At 44.4% G+C, this 21,913-nt stretch overlaps 1 protein-coding gene across 1 annotated transcript in view; it reads left to right on the forward strand.

Moving 5' to 3' along the window:
• Tjp2 (tight junction protein 2) overlaps positions 1 to 21,913 on the forward strand; it is a 154,222-nt gene that overhangs the window by 20,942 nt on the left and 111,367 nt on the right. Inside the window, exon 2 of the mRNA XM_045154290.1 lies at positions 16,034 to 16,154. The gene's annotated coding sequence lies outside the window, so the exon portion shown is untranslated. The remainder of the gene's footprint in view (positions 1 to 16,033; positions 16,155 to 21,913) is intronic.

Genomic DNA, 21,913 nt, shown 5'->3' on the forward strand with positions numbered 1-21,913 from the left:
GGTCCTTAGGCCTTGTAGGCAAGTGCCTTAACTACTAAGCCATCTCTCCAGCCCTCAAAAACAAGGTAGCCTTCTTTTGCAGGTAGTCAGTTCCAGGGCACAGGCCCAAAGGAACATGGTTGTCACCCTGCCCTGGTGAGACTGAGTCTAGTCTGATTAAGTTTCCTCTAAGGTGGTGAGAAGCAACTCCATTTTCCTGGTTCTTGCTGATTTTTTCCCCAGCTTTTCTTGGGCTTTCAATCCCCCCATGTGTGAGCCTTTCCTGAGTCAGTGGTCCTCTTAGGCTCAACGTCCAATGAGACTCTTCATATACACTTGGACTTGACAATAAGGCTCATCGTTTTAAAAAAATTTTTGTTTATTTTTATTTATTTATTTGAGAGTGACAGACAGAGAGAGAAAGAGGGAGGAGGGAGGGAGGGAGAGAGGGAGAGAAAGAGAAAGAGAATGAGCGCGCCAGGGCTTCTAGCCACTGCAAATGAACTCCAGACACATGTGCCACCTTGTGCATCTGGCTAACGTGGGTCCTGGGGAATCAAGCCTTGAACTGGGGTCCTTAGGCTTCACAGGTAAGCACTTAACCACTAAGCCATCTCTCCAGCCCTGATAAGGCTTATTTTAATTGGATGCCTTACTGATATAAATGAGCCTGGTCCAAATCTCCATGTGAGATTTTTGCAGGTTTTTCTCTCCTCTTCCCAACTGGGAAATGGGGAACTCTCTTGGGTTGGAAGCTTTCCTGTTTTTTTCCCCTCTTCAACTCTCCCTAGAATAAATGTTTTATAGTTTACCCTTTTCTTGTCAGCATTTCTCAGTTCTTTGCTAAATGTGGAAAAAAACCTCAACTTTGTCTTGGGAGTTCTAAGCTTACCCAGAGCCCAGCCTCTTTCCCACATCATAATGGAGAGTAATTTCTGTATCACTTATAGCTGCACAGACTTTCTACAACTCTAGGGGAATTCCACCCTATGCCTTTACAGAACTTTCAGCATTATAAAGAAAATGTCATAGAAGTACATAGAAATACATATAGGTATTTTGGCTACATTGATTTTTTTTTTTTTTTTCTGTTACTGTTCATGAGTTGTAAAGGAATTCACACAAAGATGACAATTTAAAAATGAATCAATCGGGGCTCCAGTAGCACTTGCTTACAACGCCTGAAGGCCCAGGTTCAAGTCCCCAGTATGCATGTAAAGTGGATGCACAAAGTGGGCCATGAGTCTGGAGTTTGCAGTAGCAGAAGGCCCAGGCATGACTGCCCCCTCCCTACCCATCTGCTTCTTTCTCTCCCTCTCTCTCTCTCTCTCTCTCTCTCTCTCTCTCTCAAATAAATAAATAAAAATATTTTGTAAGAAGAGATGAGAAGCTGGGTGTGGTGGCGCATGCCTTTAATCCCAGCATCCAGGAGGCAGTGGTAAGAGGATTGTCCTGCGTTTGAGGCCACCTTGAGACTACATAGTGAATTCCAGATCAGCCTGAGCCAGAGTGAGACCCTACCTCGAAAAACAAAACAACAACAACCAAAAAAGAGAGATAAGAATCATTTTGTAAAAGCAGCATATTAAATGTTGGAAACAAATTGCAGTGGGAAATGAAACTAGACCATGCTGTTTATTCACCACTGTGTCGCTTTCGTTGCAGTAAAACAAGTTTAAGGTGGTTTTATTGTTGTGGTTAGCTCAGGCCTCTTATATGGGAGGGTCATGGAGTAATTTTTATTGTGCGTCCTTAGAAACACAATTCGCTAGAACAAAGACTGTTGTATGAGTATAATTATATCTTCCTGTGTGATCTAATGGAGGCTACATTGCAGCTTTTTTTCTGGACTGACAGTTGTAGCCAAGTTCAAGTTTACCTGGTGAATTTTATTTTTGTGACTAACTGGCCCTACTTGTTTGCAGAACAACCAATGGGAGTGATATTTATGAATGCTATGGAAATGAGCTATTCTGAGACAAAATGGTTTGTCCTTGTTTTTCTCCACTACATTGTGGTCGGATTATACTAATTATAGAATCAGAGCAAGTAAAGTAAGAAATGTTGTAAATGGTAGTGGAAAACTCTCCTTTCATCTCCTCAGTATTCTCATGAATGGGGAAGTCGAGGCATAGCAAGTAGTCAGGAGCTATGGAAATCACTGAGCTTCAGGCTTTGTTTTTTTTTTTTTTAATTTATTAATTTCTTTATTTGAGAGCGACAGACACAGAGAGAAAGACAGATAGAGGGAGAGAGAGAGAATGGGCACGCCAGGGCTTCCAGCCTCTGCAAACGAACTCCAGACGCGTGCGCCCCCTTGTGCATCTGGCTAACGTGGGACCTGGGGAACCGAGCCTCGAACCGGGGTCCTTAGGCTTCACAGGCAAGCGCTTAACCGCTAAGCCATCTCTCCAGCCCAGGCTTTGTTTTTTTATTAAATATATATATTTTATTGACAACTTCTACATGTACAGACAATAAACCATGATTTTCCCTGCTCTCCATCGTATCCCCTCCTTCTTTCTGTTAGTCTCTCTTTTAATTTCATGTCATCATCTTTTTCTCCTATTATGAGGATGTTGTGTAGGCACTGTGAGGTTATGGAGATCAAGGCCAATTTTTGTCTGGACAGTTGCATTGTAAGGAGTGGTACCCTTCCTTTGGCTCTTACATTCTTTCTGCCACCTCTTCCGTAATGGGCCCTGAACCTTACAGGGTATGATAGAGATGTTTCAGTGCTGAACATTCCTCCGTCCCTTCTTCTCTGCACTATGTTGCCTTTTGGGTCATCCCCATCTGAAAAGAGAAGCTTCTCTGACCAGAAGAGAGAGTAGCATTAGTATATGAATATGAACATTAAGTGTAGTGCTTTCAGGGCAATTTGGTGAGAATAATATATGTATTTTTCCAGACAAGAGCAGGCTTTATACCCATAAGGCTCACAATCTCCTCTGCCATAGGCTTTTAATTAGGTTTTCAGTACCAGGCATGTATTCTGTCCCATAGAGCAGGCCTTCAGTCCAATTAGAGAGCAGTTGGTTTCCCCCAGAGCAGACATGCCACTATTGCACTTGTTTGGTCATTTGGCCTATCTGGACAAACTTGAGGCTTCCAGTGACCACTGTTTTCACTGCTGATGACTTGTCTCCCATAGGGCTGCATGCAGTGAAGCTTTTTCCAGCTTTCAGTTGGCTGGTCTATAGGGAGGTTTTCTGCTCAGCACCAGCTTGATTTCTCAGTGACTTTTGTTTTTTTTAAATTTATTTGAGTCAGAGAGAGAGAGAGGGAGAGAGAAAAAGAGAGAGAGAGAGAATGGGAGAGAGAGGAAGAGAATGGGTACACCAGGGCTTCCAGCCATTGCAAAGAAACTCCAGACATGTGTGCCCCCTTGTGTATCTGGATAACGTGGGTCCTGGGGACTTGAACCTGTGTCCTTTGTCTTTGCAGGCAAGTACCTTAACTGCTAAGCCCATTTCTCAGTGACTTTGCTGTTCAGGCATGTGAAGTCTTCAATAATAGGGTCTTACCATCTGTTTCTTAAGGGAAACCAAGGGCCTTGGCAATAGCCTATAATGTTTTGGAGGCAACAGGGACCTTCCTGGCCAACAACTCACTGGAAGGTATCCCATCCTTGGCATTGAAAATTTTCTAGTAATAATCTATGGCTTCTGGATGGGCCATTATTAAATAAAGTAGGCTTTCCTATGTCTCATTCAGAATAGCTTGAATTTTGATTGACCCTCCTCTCACCCTTCTTTTACTCAATTCCTTCCCCTGGCCTTGCTTAGGCCTTTCCTTCCGTGTAATCTGTTCTTCTACTTACATATATACAATACCATGCCCTTAAGTCCTTCCCTCTCCTCCCTCCCTTGCAGCCTTTTTCTAGCTTACTGGCCGCTGCTACCAATTTTTGGTTCATGCTCATACATGTCTATACATTTGTAGCTAGGTTCCACATATGAGAGAGGACATGCAACGTTTGGCCTTCTGGGCCAAATACTATACTTGGTATAATCCTTTCCAGATCTACCCATTTCCCAGCAAATTTCATATTTCTTTGCTGCTGAATAGAACTCCATTGTGTAGATGGACCACATCTTTATTATCCATTCATCTGTGGATGGACAAATAGGCTGGTTCCATTTCCTAGCTATTGTGAATACAGCAGCAATAAACATGGTTGTGCAAGTATCTCTAAGGTAGTGAGTAGAGTCATTAGGATATATGCCTAGGAGTGCTATACCTGGATCATATGGAAAATCTATTTTTAGCTCTCTCAAGAACATCCACATTGATTTCCACAATGGCTGTACCAGATTACATTCCCACCAACAGTGTAGAAGAGTTTCCCTTTTTCCGTATCCTCATCAACATTTATTGTCATTTGTTTTAATGATGGTAGCCATTCTGACAGGAGAGAGATGGACTCTCAAACTTTTTTTTTTTTTTTTTCGAGGTAGGGTCTTAGTCTAGCTCAAGCTGACTTGGAATTCATTATGTAATCTCAGGGTGGCCTTGAACTCACAGTGATCCACCTACCTCTGCCTCCCAAGTGCTGGAATTAAAGGTGTGTGCCACCATGCCCAGCTCAAAGTGGTTTTAATTTGCATTTCCCTGATGGCTAAGGATGCAGAACACTTTTTTAGATTTTTTTAAAAAAATTATTTATTTATTCATTTATTTGAGAGCGACAGACACAGAGAGAAAGTCAGATAGAGGGAGAGAGAGAGAATGGGCGCGCCAGGGCTTCCAGCCTCTGCAAACGAACTCCAGACGCGTGCGCCCCCTTGTGCATCTGGCTAACGTGGGACCTGGGGAACCGAGCCTCGAACCAGGGTCCTTAGGCTTCACAGGCAAGCGCTTAACCGCTAAGCCATCTCTCCAGCCCTTTTTTAGATGTTTTTATGCCATCTGTATTTCTTCCATTGGGAACTCTCTATTCAGTTCCATAGCTCATTTTTTAATTGGGTTTGATTTTTTTTATTGTTTTGTTTTTTGAGTTCTTTGTATATTTTGGATATTAATCCTCTGTCAGATGTGTAGCTGGCAAGATTTTCTCCCATTCTGTAGGTGGTCTCTTTGCTCTATTTGCAGTGTCCTTTGCTGATCCACTTGGACTCGATTCTTGTGCATGGAGGAAGACAGGATCTATTTTCATCTTTCACTGAGTTTCAGGCTTTTCTTTCTTTCTTTCTTTCTTTTTTTTTCTTTTTTTTTTTTTGGTTTTTGAGCTAAGGTCTCGTTGTAGCCCCAGACTGACCTGGAATTCATTATGTAGTCTCAGGCTGGCCTCAAACTCACAGTAATCCCTCCTACCTCTGCCTCCTTTGTGCTGGGATTCAAAATGTGCACCATCACACCCAGCTAAGGCTTTGCTTTTTACCCCTGCTATATTTGTAAGCACTTCCTGCCATGCACATGAATATACTAATTTATAGGAGATACACGTAATACAACTTAAAATAATGTGGGTTAGCTCTCAGAGTAAATATGAATATGCATAGACACTAATTTTTAAAAATACTCTATTTTGATATTTTAGTTTTTTCATTTATTTATTTGAGAGAGAAGCAGATAAAGAGAGAGAGAGAGGCAGATACAGGATGAGTGTCAGGGCCAACTGCTGCTGCAAATGAATTCCAGACATAAGCACCACTTTGTGCAGCTGGCTTACGTGGGTCCTGGGGAGCCCAACTTGGATCCTTTGGCTTTTCTGGCAAGCGCCTTAACCCGCTAATCAATCTCTCTAGCCCCAGACTCTAAATTTTAAGGAGAGAACAAAAAGAAAATAAACGGTGTGATGGTTAATTTGGATTGTCAACCTAATTGCATTGAGAAACATGTAGGCTCAGGCTGGAGAGATGGCTCAGTGGTTAAGGCACTTGCTTGTGAAGCCTAAGGACCCTGGCTCAGTTTTCCAGGTCCCATGTGCACGAGGTGGCGCGTGCACCTGGAATTTGCAATTCTCTCTTTCCCTTCCTCTTTCTCTGTCTCAAATAAACATACATTTTTTACAAAAGGAAATAAACATGTAGGACATTAATGAGCACATATTTGGGCATGTGATTCATGATGGGGTTTACAAAGAAGTTTAGTTGAATGTGGTTGGCACCATCCCAAGAGCTGGGGTTTAGACAATCGAAAGGAAAGAGGGAGAAAGCTAAGGTGAGCTCTGGCATTCCTTCTGTGTGCTTCCTGACCTGACCAGTTCTAAGAAGGAACTTCAGCTGTTCCTGTCCTTTCCCTTTTTAAAAATACATACAGCTGGTATTTTTTAAAAAAAATATTTATTTTGGAGCTGGAGAGATGGCATAGTGGTTAAGGTGCTTGCCTGCAAAGCCAAAGGACCTAGGTTTGATTTCTCAGGACCCACTTAGGCCAGATGCACAAGGTGGCACATGTGTCTGGAATTCACTTGCAGTGACTGGAGGCCCTGGTGTGCCCATTCTCTCTCTCCCTCCCTTTCTTTTTCTCTCTCAAATAAATAAATAATCTAAACAATTATTTATTTTGAGAGAATATGGTTGTACTAGGATCCTCTTGCCACTGCAGACGAAGTCCAAACACATGCATGACTTTTTGCATCTGGGTTTGGTTGGTACTGGGAAATCTAACCAGGTAGAAAGGCTTTGCAAGCAAGTGTCTTTAACCATTGAGCTGTCTCCCCAGTCACCTTTCCTTTCTTATGTTGGCTTCTTGTCATCTATTTGGTCATAGCAGCAAGAAAAACAAGTAATACAGGTGGTTTACTATTTTCTTCCTGAATCTCAAAGAATTTCTGAGACCACTGATTTAGTTTATTCAAGTGAGAAGAAATAGAAGGAAACTTGAGGAAAACATATGGAAGAAAGAAAACCTGAAGGAGTAAGAATTTTAGGATTGGGAGGCATCTGGGACACTCATTTTGGACACCTGTGCTAATTAACATTGTTGCATGATTGACTTTCTATTTGACTTCCCTTTATATGTGGGCAGTATATGTTTGTGGTGTGTGTGTGTGTTTCTTTAGACCAGAAGCAGCAAATCAAATTGAAAAACAAATAGTTTAAAGAATTTATGAGGCCTGGCATGGTGGTACCAGCCATTAGTCCCAGCACTCAGGAGGCAGAGGTAGGAGGATCAGTGTGAATAAAGGCCAGCCTGAGACTACAGAGTGAGTTCCAGATCAGTCTGGACTGGAATCAGACCCTACAGCCAAACAAACAAACAAACAAACAAACAAACAAACAGAACTTGATGAATGTCAGAGCTCTTTCAGAGAGACAGAAACACAACTACAATTAAATTTCACAAAAGTCAACATACTCACTTTAATAAGGGTAAAACTGGGATCTCTTGTGGATAGCTATAGACGTTGCTGGATCTAGAAGCTCAAATGATGTCATGCCACTTTTTCTTGTTATTTTTCTCAACATCTTGTAAAACGCCACCTCCATGAGGTGGGAGACATGATTGCTAATAATCCTGTTTGCCTACCAGCCTTTCCTCTTCGGATGTCATAGTCATCATGTGTGCCATGGCCCAGGAAGTAGACCACACAGGCCAAGGAGAAGTAGGTAGGGAAGATCCCTGAAGCCAAAGGGAGATTCCTAACACCTCTAGTCATGCTAACAGGATCTTACAGGTGGTTAAAAAGATATTAAACTATACTTGTAGTTCCAACACTCAGGAGATGGAGGTAGGAGGGTCATAGTGAGTTTGAGGTAAGCCTGGGCTTTGTAGCAAGACCCTGTCTCAAAACAAACCAAAATAATAGTTACGAACAAAATAAAACAGTATGAAAATGTTATGATGATTCCCCACCCCCAAAGTCTGACTGATGCTGCTTGGTCCCCACAATGAATACCAATAACCCCATTGAGGAATACCCTCACCAGAATTGGGGTAGAGGAGAGGGGATATAAGAGTACAATCTTTTTTATAACAAATCAACAGAAAAACTTTAAGTCAGGAAAAAAAAATGTTATGATGAAGCCCATTACTTTATACAATTAAAAAAGGAAAAATTAAATAAGCATTCAATTTAAGATAATAAGTGAGGGGCTGAAGAGATGGCTTAGCGGTTAAGCACTTGCCTGTGAAGCCAAAGGACCCTGGTTCGAGGTTCCGTTCCCCAGGACCCACGTTAGCCAGATGCACAAGGGGGCGCACGCGACTGGAGTTCGTTTGCAGTGGCTGGAAGCCCTGGCGTGCCCATTCTCTCTCTCTCTCTGCCTCTTTCTCTCTCTCTCTGTTTGTTGCTCTCAAATAAATAAATAAAATAAACAAAAAAATTTAAAAAAAAGATAATAAGTGAGGATTACTTGTAATTATTAGTCATTGCTGTGCTGTTAACCCAAGCAAGGCATTTCTCGCAGAAATGCATTGCTTCAAAGTGACAACTGGAATTCCTTCCTCATTTGTCAAAGCACAGCTTTCTAGAGAGAGGTCTTTATAGAAAGAGCAAATCTGTTTCTGAGTTTCATGCATCCAGAGGCAGGCAGCCTTTTTGACCAGTTACTGTCAGACCTTGAGATAAATCACCTCGCACACCATTAGTGCATGAAGGATTAGTGGCCTCAAAGATTTATGAGGGGATTAATGGGGAAGCGTACATTGGATCGCTGTGTTTACAACCACTGCCATCCTGCAGGCCATTTTCGTTAGTGCTTTATTCAGAATTCTTTACCTTTTATATAATAGTGACACTATAAAATCTGAAAGATCTTGTTATTCTTCTTTTCTTGGCATCCTCCTCCTTCCCCTTGCCCCCCCACAGTTGGCTTGACAGGTGTAGCCAGGGACCCATCCAGCATCACTGAAAGGGGCAGCAGCTTTTGGTAGGACAAAATATTAGTTTAGGTTTGACAGGCCTTTACTGAGAGGCAGGATGAAGTACAAGAAGTACATGGCTATTCTGGAAGCAGCAGTGGGCATCACCCCCCTTAACAAAAGAGAACTTCTGCCTGAGAGCCGGAGACACGTGAACCTGTGGCAGCACCCTGGGTAAGCGCCTCTTCCAGGATGGCAGTGCTCTGTGGCTGTTCGGGGGACCGGAGGGAGGGCAGGGTCTTCCTCCTCTCTCATGGGGATATGACAGCGTCAGGCTTTCCATTAACAAGGTGTACTTTCTTGGTGGGTACAATGCTCCTAGACGTTTTTTTTTTTATTATTAAATTATTATATTTATTGAGGGAAGAGCCAAAGAAAGGCACCCATGTGGCTAGAGATCCCACGTAGAAGGCCTGGAAAAAAAGCATGGAAAGAGAAAAGAAAGTTCAAGTAGCTCTTGCCATGTGGGGACCGGGAGGGGATCGAGGAGCCCATGTGGAGAGGAAGGGCGAGGGGCTCTCCTGGCTGGGCCTGGACCGGGGCTGAGGCAGCCCAGGCCCAGCCAAGGGAAAAACTCACCCACAGTTGGAAGTTCCCAAGTGATCAGAGAGACTCGCTCCTAGACTTTTAAAAATGGTGATGACACTCTCAGGTAACATTCTGATCCCCTGAGAAGGTCAAGTTGCGGGGGGTGTTGAGAGTTCATTTTTACTATCTAGATATTGAATTTTCTGATTTTGACAACAATTTAATCATGATCTACAACTTTAGCAACGTTTGTAGATGAAGAAAATGTTAACAATGCAATTTTTTTTTTTTCTGATTAAAGCTGTATGAGGGCTGAGGTTGTAGCAGGGTTGGGAGTGTGTGGCTAGCTGGGTGAGGCCCTGAGTCTCGTGCCCAGCATTAAGGGGTGGCGGGGAAGGACAGTGTATGGCAGACTGTATTTCAGGGAAGCACTTTTCTTGAAACAGCCGTTTTCCTTGCAGAGTTCTTTGTGAGGCCCCACTGACTTACCATGCTGGAGAAAGGTTAGAAATACTTTTGTGCATGGCTTTAGGATTCAATTCAAACTTTATTTCCTAAAGTCCTTTTTTTTTTGTTTTAAATCAGAGTCATTGGGTTTAGAGAGCTTGTACAGTAGACAGTAGTTTTCGGACCTGAATTTTATTTTATTTATTTATTGTAGAGTCATAGTGTTCTCTAGCTCAGGCTGACTTGGAATTCTCTATGTGGTCTCAGGATGGCCATGAACTCACGGTGATCATCCTACCTTTCTGCCTCCTGAGTGCTGGGGTTAAAGGCATGTGCCACCATGCCGGCCTGAATTTGCTTTTTTTTTTTTTCCCTGAGGTAGGCTTTCACTCTACCTCAGGCTGATCTGGAATTCACTACGTCGTCTCAGGGTGGCCTCGAACCCAAGGCGATCCTCCTACCTCTGCCTCCTGAGTACTGGGATTAAAGGCGTGCTCCACCACCACGCTGGCCTGAATTTTACTTTTAAGCAGCATGAACCACACAGTGGTTCATCAATCAACTTGGGGTATCAATTGTATAATGTTGGTATTTCTTTTCTTTTTAAAGTTTAAAGTACTAGTAATGCTTTCATTTTCTTTTTTTCTTAAATATTTATAGTTTTTATTTGCAAGCAGAGAAAGAGAGAGACAGAGGGAGAGAGAGACAGAAGAGAGAGAATAGGTGCACCAGGGCTTCCAGCCAATTAAACAAACTCCAGATGTATGCACCACTGCATCGGGCTTTACATGGGTGCTAGAGAATTGAACCTGGGTCGTTAGGCTTTGCAGGCAAGTGCCTTCACTGCTAAGCCATCTCTCCAGCCCCCTTACTAGTGCATTTAGATTGGAGAAACTAATATATTTATATTCAGTACAGGAGATTTATAAAATGCAGAAAAATTGGGGAATTATTTATTAGCTTCATCTCCCTAATGGAATTACCAGCATCAGGGGCTGGGCATTTAGCTCTGTGATGGAGCATTTCCCAAGCAAGCACAAAATATTGGGTTTGGTCCCCAGCCAGGCTGGGATGGAAGGGGGAGGGGGCAAACATGGAAGCCAGAGGTTTGGATTTTGCCCTCACCCCCAGGGGCCATTTGGTTGTTGCAGCTCAGGAGAGAGGCCAGGGAGCTTCACTGCACCCTACTTAAAGTATATCTATAGCACAGCCCCTCACTATTATGTCACCCCAAAGAGCTCTGCTGCTGGTGAGGCTCACCCCCCACCCCAATCAAGGTAGGATTGATTCACTATGTAGTCTTAGGCTGGCCAGGAACTCACAGAGATCCTCCTACCTCAGCCTCCCAAGTGCTGGGACTAAAGGCGTGTGCTACCATGCCTGGTTAATTAATTAATTTATTTATTTTTGAGGCAGGGTCTCATTCTGGCCCAGGCTGACCTGGAATTCACTTTGTAGTCCAGGCTGGCCTCAAACTCACAGTAGTTCTCTAACCTCAGCCTTCTGAGTGCTGGGATTAAAGTCATGAGCCACCACATCTGGTAAAAGGGGCTTTTTTTTTTCCCCAAGAAATTTCTTTTATAAGATTCAGGTATGCAATGTAATTCAGAGGCATTATTATTATCTCACTGTTTTTCTCTTGAAAGTAAAGGAAGTCTACATGTGTGGAGGGGCAAAGGGTCACCAGAGGGTGAACTTGAGAGTCTCCACGGGTTAATGATGGCTGACCAAGGCTATGAGAATGATGTGATTCTTGAAGGATCCTCGGAGTGGGGCCATAAAGCTAGGACCTTGGCCCAAGCACAAAGGGATCTTCCTTCAGAGATGGAAAAAGATTTCATGCAGTGTCACATGTCAGCTGATGGGGTAGCTGCTTCGAGAATCTGGCTAGGAACTACCTTGAGGCTTTGTCAGGGTTTATTGCAATTGATTAGGGATATCTGTTCTGAACATGGAGATGGGGAATTGGGAGCTATGACACATGGTCTATTTGGCATTTCTGAATTGTAGTTAATCTTTGCATTGTACAGGTGGGAAACAGCCTCACTTGAGTCAAGATAAAGGACTCTGTTCTCACACACCACTGATTTTAGTATCTGTCTCCGGAGTGTCCATGAATGAATGGACTCACCCCCAGTGAAGCTCACCCAGGTGAAAGGGGGGAACCAATAGACAGATTGCTAGATTTTGTTTGGAGGCAGCTTTTCCCAGCAATGGGAAGGAGTGAGTACCCCTACAAGAACCATCTTTGCCTCTTCCTCATTTCCCAAATCAAGTCAAACAAAAGTTAAGTTATTCCTTCTAAAGTGATCTTTCATAACATTTTCTGTATTCTGATTTTGTTTGGTTTTGTCTTCACTCAGTATACTCCCTTAGGCCTGCCGAAATAGCAGCACTTCTTCAGAGGACTAAATAGTTCTTGTAGCCACAAATGTTTGAATTCTTTTTTTTTTTGTTGTTGTTGTTTTTTTGAGGTAGGGTCTCACTCTAGCCCAGGCTGACCTGGAATTCACTATGGAGTCTCAGGGTGGCCCCAAACTCACCGCAATCCTCCTACCTCTGCCTCCTGAGTACTGGGATTAAAGGCGTGCACCACCACACCCGGCTGAAGTTTTTGAATACAGAGACAAGTCATCACTTCACTGATTCCCAATTGTGTTTACTGACCCCTAACACCTCACACAGCCTTCCTTAAGACTGACTTGTATGTCATACTAAGCTTAGATTAAATTCCCTTTTCTGGACATCCTAGGAGGGTTTATTTCCTACTGACTTCTGTTAATTTTATTCATCAGTTCTCCATCCTTGGGAGACACTTGGATAACTTTGTTTCTCTCTTTTTTTCTCTCTCTTTTTATTTATTTATTTATTTCTTTATTTTTGAGGTAGGGTCTCACTCTAACCCAATCTGACCTGGAATTCACTATGTAGTTTCAGGGCAGCCTCGAACTCATGCTGATCCTCCTACCTCTGCCTCCTGAGTGCTGGGATTAAAGGCCTGCGCCACTACGCCTGGCGACTTTGTTTTTATTTATTTTTAAATTTTTATTAGCATTTTCCATGATTATAAAAAAAAATCACAGGTTAATTCCCTCCCTCCTCCCCACAACTTTGTTTTTATTAACTAAGTGTGTGTGCGTGTGTGTGCGCACGTGTGCGTGCGCATGTGTGTGGGCTCACTTATGTGGAGGCCAGAGATTGATTTCGGGTATTTCCTCAGTTACTCTCCACCTTATCTACTGAGTCAGAGTTTCTCATTTGGACCCAGGACTTGCCCATTCAGCTAGTCTAGCTTGTGCTGGGGACCCACTGCCACTGCTTCTTGAATGCTGGGATTACAGACGGGCCCCCATGCCTGCCTGGCATTTATGTGGGTTCTGGGGAGCTGAGCTGTAGTGCTCATGCTTGTGTGGCACACGGTCCAGCCACGGAACCATCTTCCTAGCCCCTGGAGAGAAATTTTCCCATGAACATTCTGACTGGAGATTCCTATTGGAGTGGCTGACTCAACAGACTAAGTTTTCCTCCAAGAATTCCATCGCCCTTATTCTTAAGAAATTATCTAATTGCTGCAACAAACATTCAGCAATGCCCAGTTTTCCTAAGAGCTGTTTCTGTATTTTACAATGTATTTGGGAGCCAGGCATCAACTGGTACTAACGACCTAGAGGAATTCACTTTCCCTTCACCTCCTGCCTCCTTTAGATTATTTTTCTTGCTATCTGGAAGAAGGACTGTGCTTAGGCTTCAAGTCTGCAAACTGTAATCATATATATGATTGACCCTCTCGGCAGCCAGTCATCAAGCGACTGAGAATTGCTAGGTCACTGAAGCAGAGGTTGGGAGACTTACCCACAGGCACACTGACCTCTGCCCAGCACATGGTAGGTGCTCAGCCAACTGCCCGTGCTTACTCAGTTTTACTACAGCCCCAAGGAAAGACAGGAAGAAAGAGAAAGAAGCAATCCTGAGCCACCTATGGATTTGCCTGTTAAAGTTTGTAAAGTTTTTCAGCTCCATCTCATTGCCTAGAAATATTTTCCTTGACACAGCTGTCAAAACTACTAAAAATATAGAGTCTATTTTATTTGTTTCTGCCAAGTTTTTTCTTAACTTAGAGAGTCCAATCAGTAATATACGTTAGAAACAACTATTACCAGAGGGTTCTTTTTATATGTCAGAAAAGAAAGCCTGGGGAGATGGCTCAACACACACACACACACACACACACACACAGAGAGAAATAATAATAATAATAATAATAATAATAATAATAATAATAATAAATAAATGAATGGGCTGGAGATGTAGCTCAGTTGGTAGAGTGCTTATGTAGCATGCATGAAACCTTGGTTCAATTCCCAGCACCACGTAGGCTGGACATGATGGGCCACACTTGTCATCCCAGCCCCTAGGACCTGGAGGCAGGAGGATCAGAAGTTCTTCAAAAGAGTGGGTTGTTCCAGGTCAGCCTAGGCTACGTGAAAACTTGTCTCAAAAACAAAGGAAAAAAAAAAAAAAAGAATTAAAGCCAGGATGTCTTCGCAATGCAAAAAAACTGGTTGTGTTAACAAGCTAGCCATTTGAGTAAAAGAAACACACTGTCTTTGAGAAACACAGTCTTTGGACCTGATACCTGTAGAAAAATCCCACATTCGGGCCAAAAACATAATCAAGCACATCTTGATCCACTAGCCATTTATTTATCTTTGGAAGTAATAATAGAAACCACGAATGGGCTGGGCTCTAATCCGCCCTTGCTTTGTAGGAAGTCCAGATGGCCTCCATTTAGCATTTAGCCTCTGCCTACATTTCCTGCTGATCCTTGGAGAGGGAAATGGGCCTCCCGCCTGCACAAATAAAATCCACACCATCCCTCCTCTGTTTCATGGTGTAGGAAGTGGAGTGCTTTGTGTACAAGCCACAGTATCACTTTGTGCAGCAAACAGAAGAGTGTGTCCAGAAATGGTGAAAGGCCACATTCTTCCTCCCACTGGAGGGCTCCCCTTGACTGCTCAGGGTGCTGTGGGATCCAGTCTGCGCTGATTGGAGTGTGCCTCCTTGTGGTGGGCAGGCGCATGCAGGGTTAAGTGTTCTTGCACTAAGGAGCAAAAAGAAGATATGCCGCCATTTGTGATGGTGGGCCACCCACAAATATAAAGCTGTGAGCTGTGAAAAACAAATTCCTTTTTAGTTTAAAGTCTCTTCCTTCTGGGTTGCGTGCCTTAAAATAGTTTTATGCACACTTCACGATTACAGTAATAAATGGTTTTCTCCCAGGCACACCTACAATGTGGGCACGGGGCAGGTAAAACCTGGAGGATCATGAGTTTGAGACTCACCTGGGGTACATAGCGAGATGCTGTATCAAGGGGAAGAAGTTTCTATTTCTCAACTTCTCTATTCCTTTTTTTTTTTTCACTTAAAAGATGAATTTGCATAATGTCTTGTTTGTGAGAATTTGCATAAGGTCTTGTTTGAGGTAGGTGAGATGCTTACTAATGTTCATTGTTTCTGTAAACATCAGGGCAGCCATTTCACAGTGTCTGAGAGAAATGAAAACGTGTGCCCATGTGAGTATTTCCGCATGAGTGTTCACAGTAGCCAAAGAGCAGCAGCCCACATGTCCATCAGCTGATGCACGGATTAATAGAATGTGACATGTATCTGTGCAGTGCAATATTATTTGGCCATAAATGAGTGCAGTTTGGATATATGCTAAGCATGGCTGAACCTTGAGACTGGGACGCTAAGTAAGAGACAGCGCCTGTAGAGGTCGCTGTTGTAGAGCTTATTTGCATGAGCTCTGCATCATAGGTAAATCTGTGGGAGTGCAAATGAGATTGGTTGTGAGGGACAGAAGGCAGGGAGGGAAGTGTGCTGGGGAGAAACTGCTACTGGACAGAGATTTTTTTTTTTTAAGAGGATAATGAAAATATTCCAAAATGTATTACAGTGCCTGCTGCATGACTCTGAATATACGAAAAGTCCCTCTGGTGTCTCAGCGGTTAAAGGTGCTGGCTTGCAAAACCCACTGGCTTGGGCTCAGTTCCCCAGCCACCCACAGCACACAAAAAGTGGTGCACGTGTGTGGCATTTGTTTGCAGCAGTGAGAGTCCCTGGCCTGCCCATGCATGCGTACAAATAAATAAATAAAAATGAAAATAAATAAAAGCCGTGGTGTTGGATGGGAGCTTCAGTGTGTTTCTCAGGATCTTGCCGTGCTGGGCAGGAGCAGTTAGATCTCTAACCACACTGTCTTCTCCAGGGCACGGAGTACCACGCTGTTGTCCTCTCCCTGTGAGTGGGACTGGCATCCCTGCTACAGCTTCACGCAGAAGTTCTCTGGGGACCCGAGACCTGCGTCCACTTACAGCCTGCTTTCCCAGGTACTTGCTTATTTGTGTCGTCGACTTAGTTACTGCGTCACCTGAAATGATTTCACATCATTGACATGGTCAAGGTCAGCGTTTTCCATGTTGCCAGTACGTAGATTTGGAAGAAAATTTGATGGTGATGTTTTACAAGACTAACTGAAGAACAGAAACTTCTTATTAGGATTGCAGATATAGCTCAGGGGTAGAGTGCTTGCCTAGTACACACCAGGCTCTATCTAGGTTCAGTCCCCAGGTCTGTGTAAAAAAGGAACAGTGGGCTGAAGAGATGGCTTAGGTTCGATTTCCCAGTACTCACATAAGTCAGATGCCCAAGGTGGCACATGCGTCTGGAGTTGGTTTGCGGTGGCTAGAGGTCCTGGCACACTCATTCTCATTCATTCTCTCTCTTTCCTTCTGTGCCTCTTTCTCTCTCTCAAATAAATAAATAAACTTTTTTTTTTTTTTTTTAATGAAAGGAACATTTACCTGCATTTATGTCTGTATTGCCAAGGCTGGGTGATGCAGGTCCCTGGCTGAGGCTTGTATACGTCTCCTGTAGTTCACAATGAACACGTAGCTGGTGTGATTGGCACCGGTGCTCTTGGTGTCTGGGGTTGGAGAGCAATTCGATAGACCACATTTTGTTCATTGCCATCAAGATAGTAAAAGTCTGTCACAGTGACAAGCACTTTGCTGAAGCTAAAAAACACAACACACTGTCTTCTAAATTATTAATTATGTATAAGCTTTTGGTGAGAGAGCTGAGTGTGACCATTATATGTTCCTGACTTACTTTTGAGGAGGACTCACCTAAGGTTTATAAGGCATCTCATTTTATTTTGACAGATGCCGGCATGCATTCGTTTTTACTTTGACATTAGCCGCTGATTTGGCTGGCTGGGATGGGCTTGGGATTTTCTTCATGTGCTTGGTTCCTAATTCCCATTTCCACTGGCAGTTCCTGCCTGGGTAGCTTCCAGCATGCAAGAGGACTGGAGTTGAGTGGCATGTGAACTGTGCACTTCGGAAGGGAAGATGGCTGCTCCCATCTCAGGCGGGGCTCCTGCCTTCTTGTTGTGTGATCGTGGACACAGGCCTTAATCCCCCTGATCTTCAGATCCCCAACATGAGGCTAATGAATTAACGAATGGCAAGGACCAGGCACATACCAAGCTGTTTCTTGGAGTCTGGTTGCCTAAAGGGGGATTGTGTTAGTCTGTCAGACTTTTGTCCCTGTGACAAAATACCTGACGTAAATAACTTAACAACATAAACAGTTTCAGAGGGTCAGTCCAGGGTCACTGGGCTCTGTGTTTCTGGGCTTGTGTAACACAACATCATTCTGTTGATCTCATGCAGCGAGGAAGCAGAAAAGGGGGACAGGGAGGGAGGGAGGGAGGGAAAGGGAGAGATAAAGGAAGGACATAGGGCATAATGTAGTCCCAAGGCCTGCTCCAAGACTCCTACTTTCTCCTGCTGGGCTCCATCTCCCAAAGTTTCCAGCACCTCCCCAAACTAGGAACCTAGTCTTGAGCTCAGGAACCTGTGGAGACATTTCCTGTTCAGACCCTAACAGGGACATTTGAATGGGGGAGCTTATCAGTTTCTGCTGGTCAGAAGGGCTGAGGGTGGGCTTTCTTTACTGGTATGTTCTCAGTGGAGAGTTCCAAGATGCCCAAGGTGGGCAACGGATGCTAACCCAGACTCTAGATGTGATCTTCCTTAAGCTGGAGTTCTAGGTTGGATCTTTCTGATTTAGTCAAACCACAGTTGGAATGTGGCAGTGTGTCTCAGTCCAGCTGGGATGTTCTAACCAAAGAACTGAGGCCACGCAACTTAAACATAAAAGAACTCTGGTGTGTGTGTGTATGTATTGCTAGGGATTGAACCCAGGACTTTGCGCAGACTAGGCAAGTGCCCTGCCACCTAACCACATTCCCAGATCCCATAACTGTATTTCTTTTTAAATTTCTATTTATTTGCAAATGAGAGAGACAGAGAGAGAGAGAGAGAGAGGGAGAGAGAGAGAGAGAGAGAGAGAGAGAGAGAGAATGGGCACACTAGGGCCTCGTGCCACTGCAAATGAACTCCAGACATATGTGCCACTTTGTGCTTCTGACTTTACACAGGCACTGGGGAATTGAACCTGGGCTGTTAGGCTTTGCAAGCAAGTGCCTTTAATGCTGAGCCATCTCTCCAGCCTCAGAACTATATTTCTTGAGTTTTGGAAGCTAGGAAGTTCAAGATCAAGTCACTAGCAAACTTAGTGTCTGGTTATCTGAAGGACCACTTCCTCAAACATGTTATCTTCTCACTATGTTGTGGCATGGTGGACTTTCTAGCAACTTGGTGCTTTTTTTGTGGGGGCAGGGAGCACTGTTTTTCTTTCAAGGTAGGGTCTTGCTGTAGCCCAGGCTGACCTGGAATTCACTATGTAGTCTCAGGGTGGCTTTGAACTCACACTGATGCTGAGTGCTGGGAATAAAGGCGTGTGCCACCACACACTGCTAATTGTGAGTTTTTGAAGGGACTTGAACATTCATACCCTGGTGGAGGGATGGGAGCTAATGTGGTCTGCAAAGAAGGCTCTTTAGCTTTAGCCAAGCCTGGGGGCGTGAGGATGTTTTTCATGACATCCCACATTGCCAGCAGATACTCATTAAGAACCTGCTGTTTGGGGATGGAAAGATGGCTCAGCAGTTAAGGTGCTTGCCTGCAAAGCTCCATTCCCCAGTACCTATGTAAAGCCAGATGCACAAAACGCCGCATGCATCTGGAGAGCGTTTGTTGTGGCTAGAGGCACTGGCACACCCATTCTCTCCTCTCCCCCTCCTCTCTGCTTGCAAATAAATAAATAAATACAATTTAATAGTTTTATTTAAAAGAACCTGCTGTTTTTCCACTAGGCAAAATGCTTTTATTGATATTGTTTCTTTAAAACAACCCAGATAGGAAGACATCACTGGCTCCTACTTATAGATAAAAGAAACAGATTAAAAGATTTCCAGTGTTTTTCTCACAGTTGCACAGTTCTTGGTTCCCAAGTTCCGTGACATTCTATACTAACAGTTGAGGGTTTTTTTTTTGGGGGGGGGTGGGATGGGGATGGAAGAGAGAATATTGCTGGGAAATCAACCTAGGGCCTTGGCAACTACTCTATGAGTGAACTGCTATACCCCTCCCATTTTTTAAAATGGGGTCTCATTACAAAGCCTGAAGACTTAACTTTTAAACTCAGTCTTGTAAACAGGCTTTTCTTGAGAGCCAATTCTTCTTATCAGGTGATAGTGGCTTCCTGGAGTTAGGGATTCCTAACTGGTTTCTGAGGTCACTGAGCAAGAATCTTGTGCTCTGTAGCAGTGCCTGTTGGGAGTGGACCAGGGTGTCCATAGCGCCTGTTCCGGACCTGAGGTTTCTGACCAGGGGTCTCCATCTGTCCTGCCTCCCTTTACTGTCTGGTGGTTTACTCTGATGAGTACTGTTTGCCTGGGCCTTAACTCTTACTGCCTTCAGTGGCTTTGGCACCACCTGCTGAGTTCAGGGCAGAGCCTGACCTTCTAGACACAGAATCTCAGTGTCAGACCACTTTGGTACCATAGAGTTGCCCCGGGTGCACCCCATCATAAGGGTGTGGAAAAGTGAGTTGGAGGTGAAAGCTTGAAACCTCCCCCTGTGACCTCGGAGCCTCTAGGCTCGTCAGTCTTAAGGAATTCTCAGGGTGATCCTACCTGGCAGCCAGAGCCCCCAGGCTGAAATGGACTGGCCCAGGCAATGGTCTCAGGATGATTTTATTAAAACAGAGGCTTGGAGGATGGAGGGATGGTTTAGCGGTTAAGGAGTTGGCCGGCAAAGCCAAAGGACCCATGTTAGCCAGATGCGCCAGGGGCCACAAGCATCTGGAATTTGTTTGCAGTGGCTGGAGGCCCTGGTGCGTCCATTCTCTCTCTTTCTCTGTCAAATTACTACTACTAATAACAACAACAAATAAAACCAGAGGCTTGGGTCTCACTCCCAGTTCTTGCTTCTAACCATCTGGGAGAGGCCCAGGAATTTGCATTTCTAATATGGTCCCAGATAGGCCTGGGCCTTGAGAACACCTAACTGCAGAGCACCTCTCACTGCCTGTTAGAGCTGAGGCTTGTTTGAGGCTGCTGAGCTTGCACTGCGGCAGTGCCGGGGGGTGGGGGTGTTTCCTCACAAGTGTCGGGAGCGGCTCATGCAGCGGCTCCCAGGACACGTGGAGAATCTAAACAGGCTTCCAACTACGCTGTGATTGATGTTTGCACTGCTGTGAGAAACAGGCTGTGCTGGTCTTCCCATGCGACATGGCAGAGGCTGCACACGGAGCCCGCGTCAGGCAAGGTCTCCTGGGGGAAAAGACACCTGTCAGGAAGGCAGGTGAGGAAGAAAAGTTGTCTCCCGGTGTGCAGAGTGGGGGAAGAAGCTCACAAAGTTATGACTGGACATCTAGGTGCCTGGAGAGGCCACACTAGGCTCACAGAAAAGACTGTGCTCACCCCTAGAGTGTCATTGTGATGCTGATATGACTGCCAATCTGTTCTAATGACAAGATTTTTAGGTGGCGATTGTTGGTTGGTATTATGTTAAACACTTGTGTTGTCTCTTAACTTTTTTTTTTTTGCAGACTGACTTTTTGTTTTATGCAACTACAATGAAACTCCAAACGCATGCGCCCCCTTGTGCACATGTGTGACCTTGTGCGCTTGCGTCACTGGCCTATATGGGATCTGGAGAGTTGAACGTGAGTGCTTAGGCTTTGCAGGCAAGCACCTTAAGAGCTAAGCCACCTCTCCTCCAGCCCTCATGTAATTTCTTAAAAATATGTTTTATTTATTTATTTGAGAGTTAAAGAGGTAGAGAGTGAGAGAACGGGCACGCTAGGGCCTCCAGCCACTGCAAACGAACTCCAGCTGCATATGTCCCCTTGTGCATCTGGCTTAACGTGGGTCCTAGAGAATCGAACCAGGATCCTTTGGCTTTGCAGGCAAGCGCCGTAGCCACTAAGCCATCTCTCCAGCCCCTCATGTAATTTTTATTTTTTCAAGGTAGGGTCTCACTGTAGCTCAGGCTGACCTGGAATTCACTATGGAGTCTCAGGGTGGCCTCGAACTCATGGTGATCCTCCTACTTCTGCCTCCCGAGTGCTGGGATTAAAGGCATGCACCACCACGCCCGGCTACCTCATGTAATTTTTGAGACAGGGTGTCATGTAGCCTAGGCTGACCTTAAACTCATTACATAGTTGGGAATGGTTTTAATTTTTTTTTTTTTTTTTCCCCGAGGCAGGGCCTCAGTCTAGCCCAGGCTGACCTGGAATTCACTATGTAGTCTCAGAGCGGCCTCAAACTCACAGCGATCTTCCTACCTCTGCCTCCCAAGGGCTGGGATTAAAGGCATGTTTTGATCCACCTGTCTCTACTTTCCAAATGCTGAGAATAGAGGTGGGTGCTGGTACGCGTTGCATTTGTTGTGTGTGTGTTGTGGGAGCAAGTGTGTGTGTGTGTGTGTGTGTGTGTGTGTGTGTGTGTGTGTGCACACATATGGAAGCCAGAGGTCAATGTCAGTGTCTTCATTAGTCACTTTTCTTTTTTTTTTTTTGAGACAGGATCTCCTATTAAACCTAGAACTCACTGAGTTGGCTAGACTAGCTAGTCAGCAAGGCCTAGAGATTGTCCTATCACTGCCTCCCATGCTGAGATTACAGGTTTGTGCCACCACAGCCAACTTTTACAAGGGGCCAGGGTAAGATG

Source organism: Jaculus jaculus, chromosome 1 (genome assembly GCF_020740685.1).
Source record: "Jaculus jaculus isolate mJacJac1 chromosome 1, mJacJac1.mat.Y.cur, whole genome shotgun sequence".
Lineage (NCBI taxonomy): Eukaryota > Metazoa > Chordata > Mammalia > Rodentia > Dipodidae > Jaculus > Jaculus jaculus.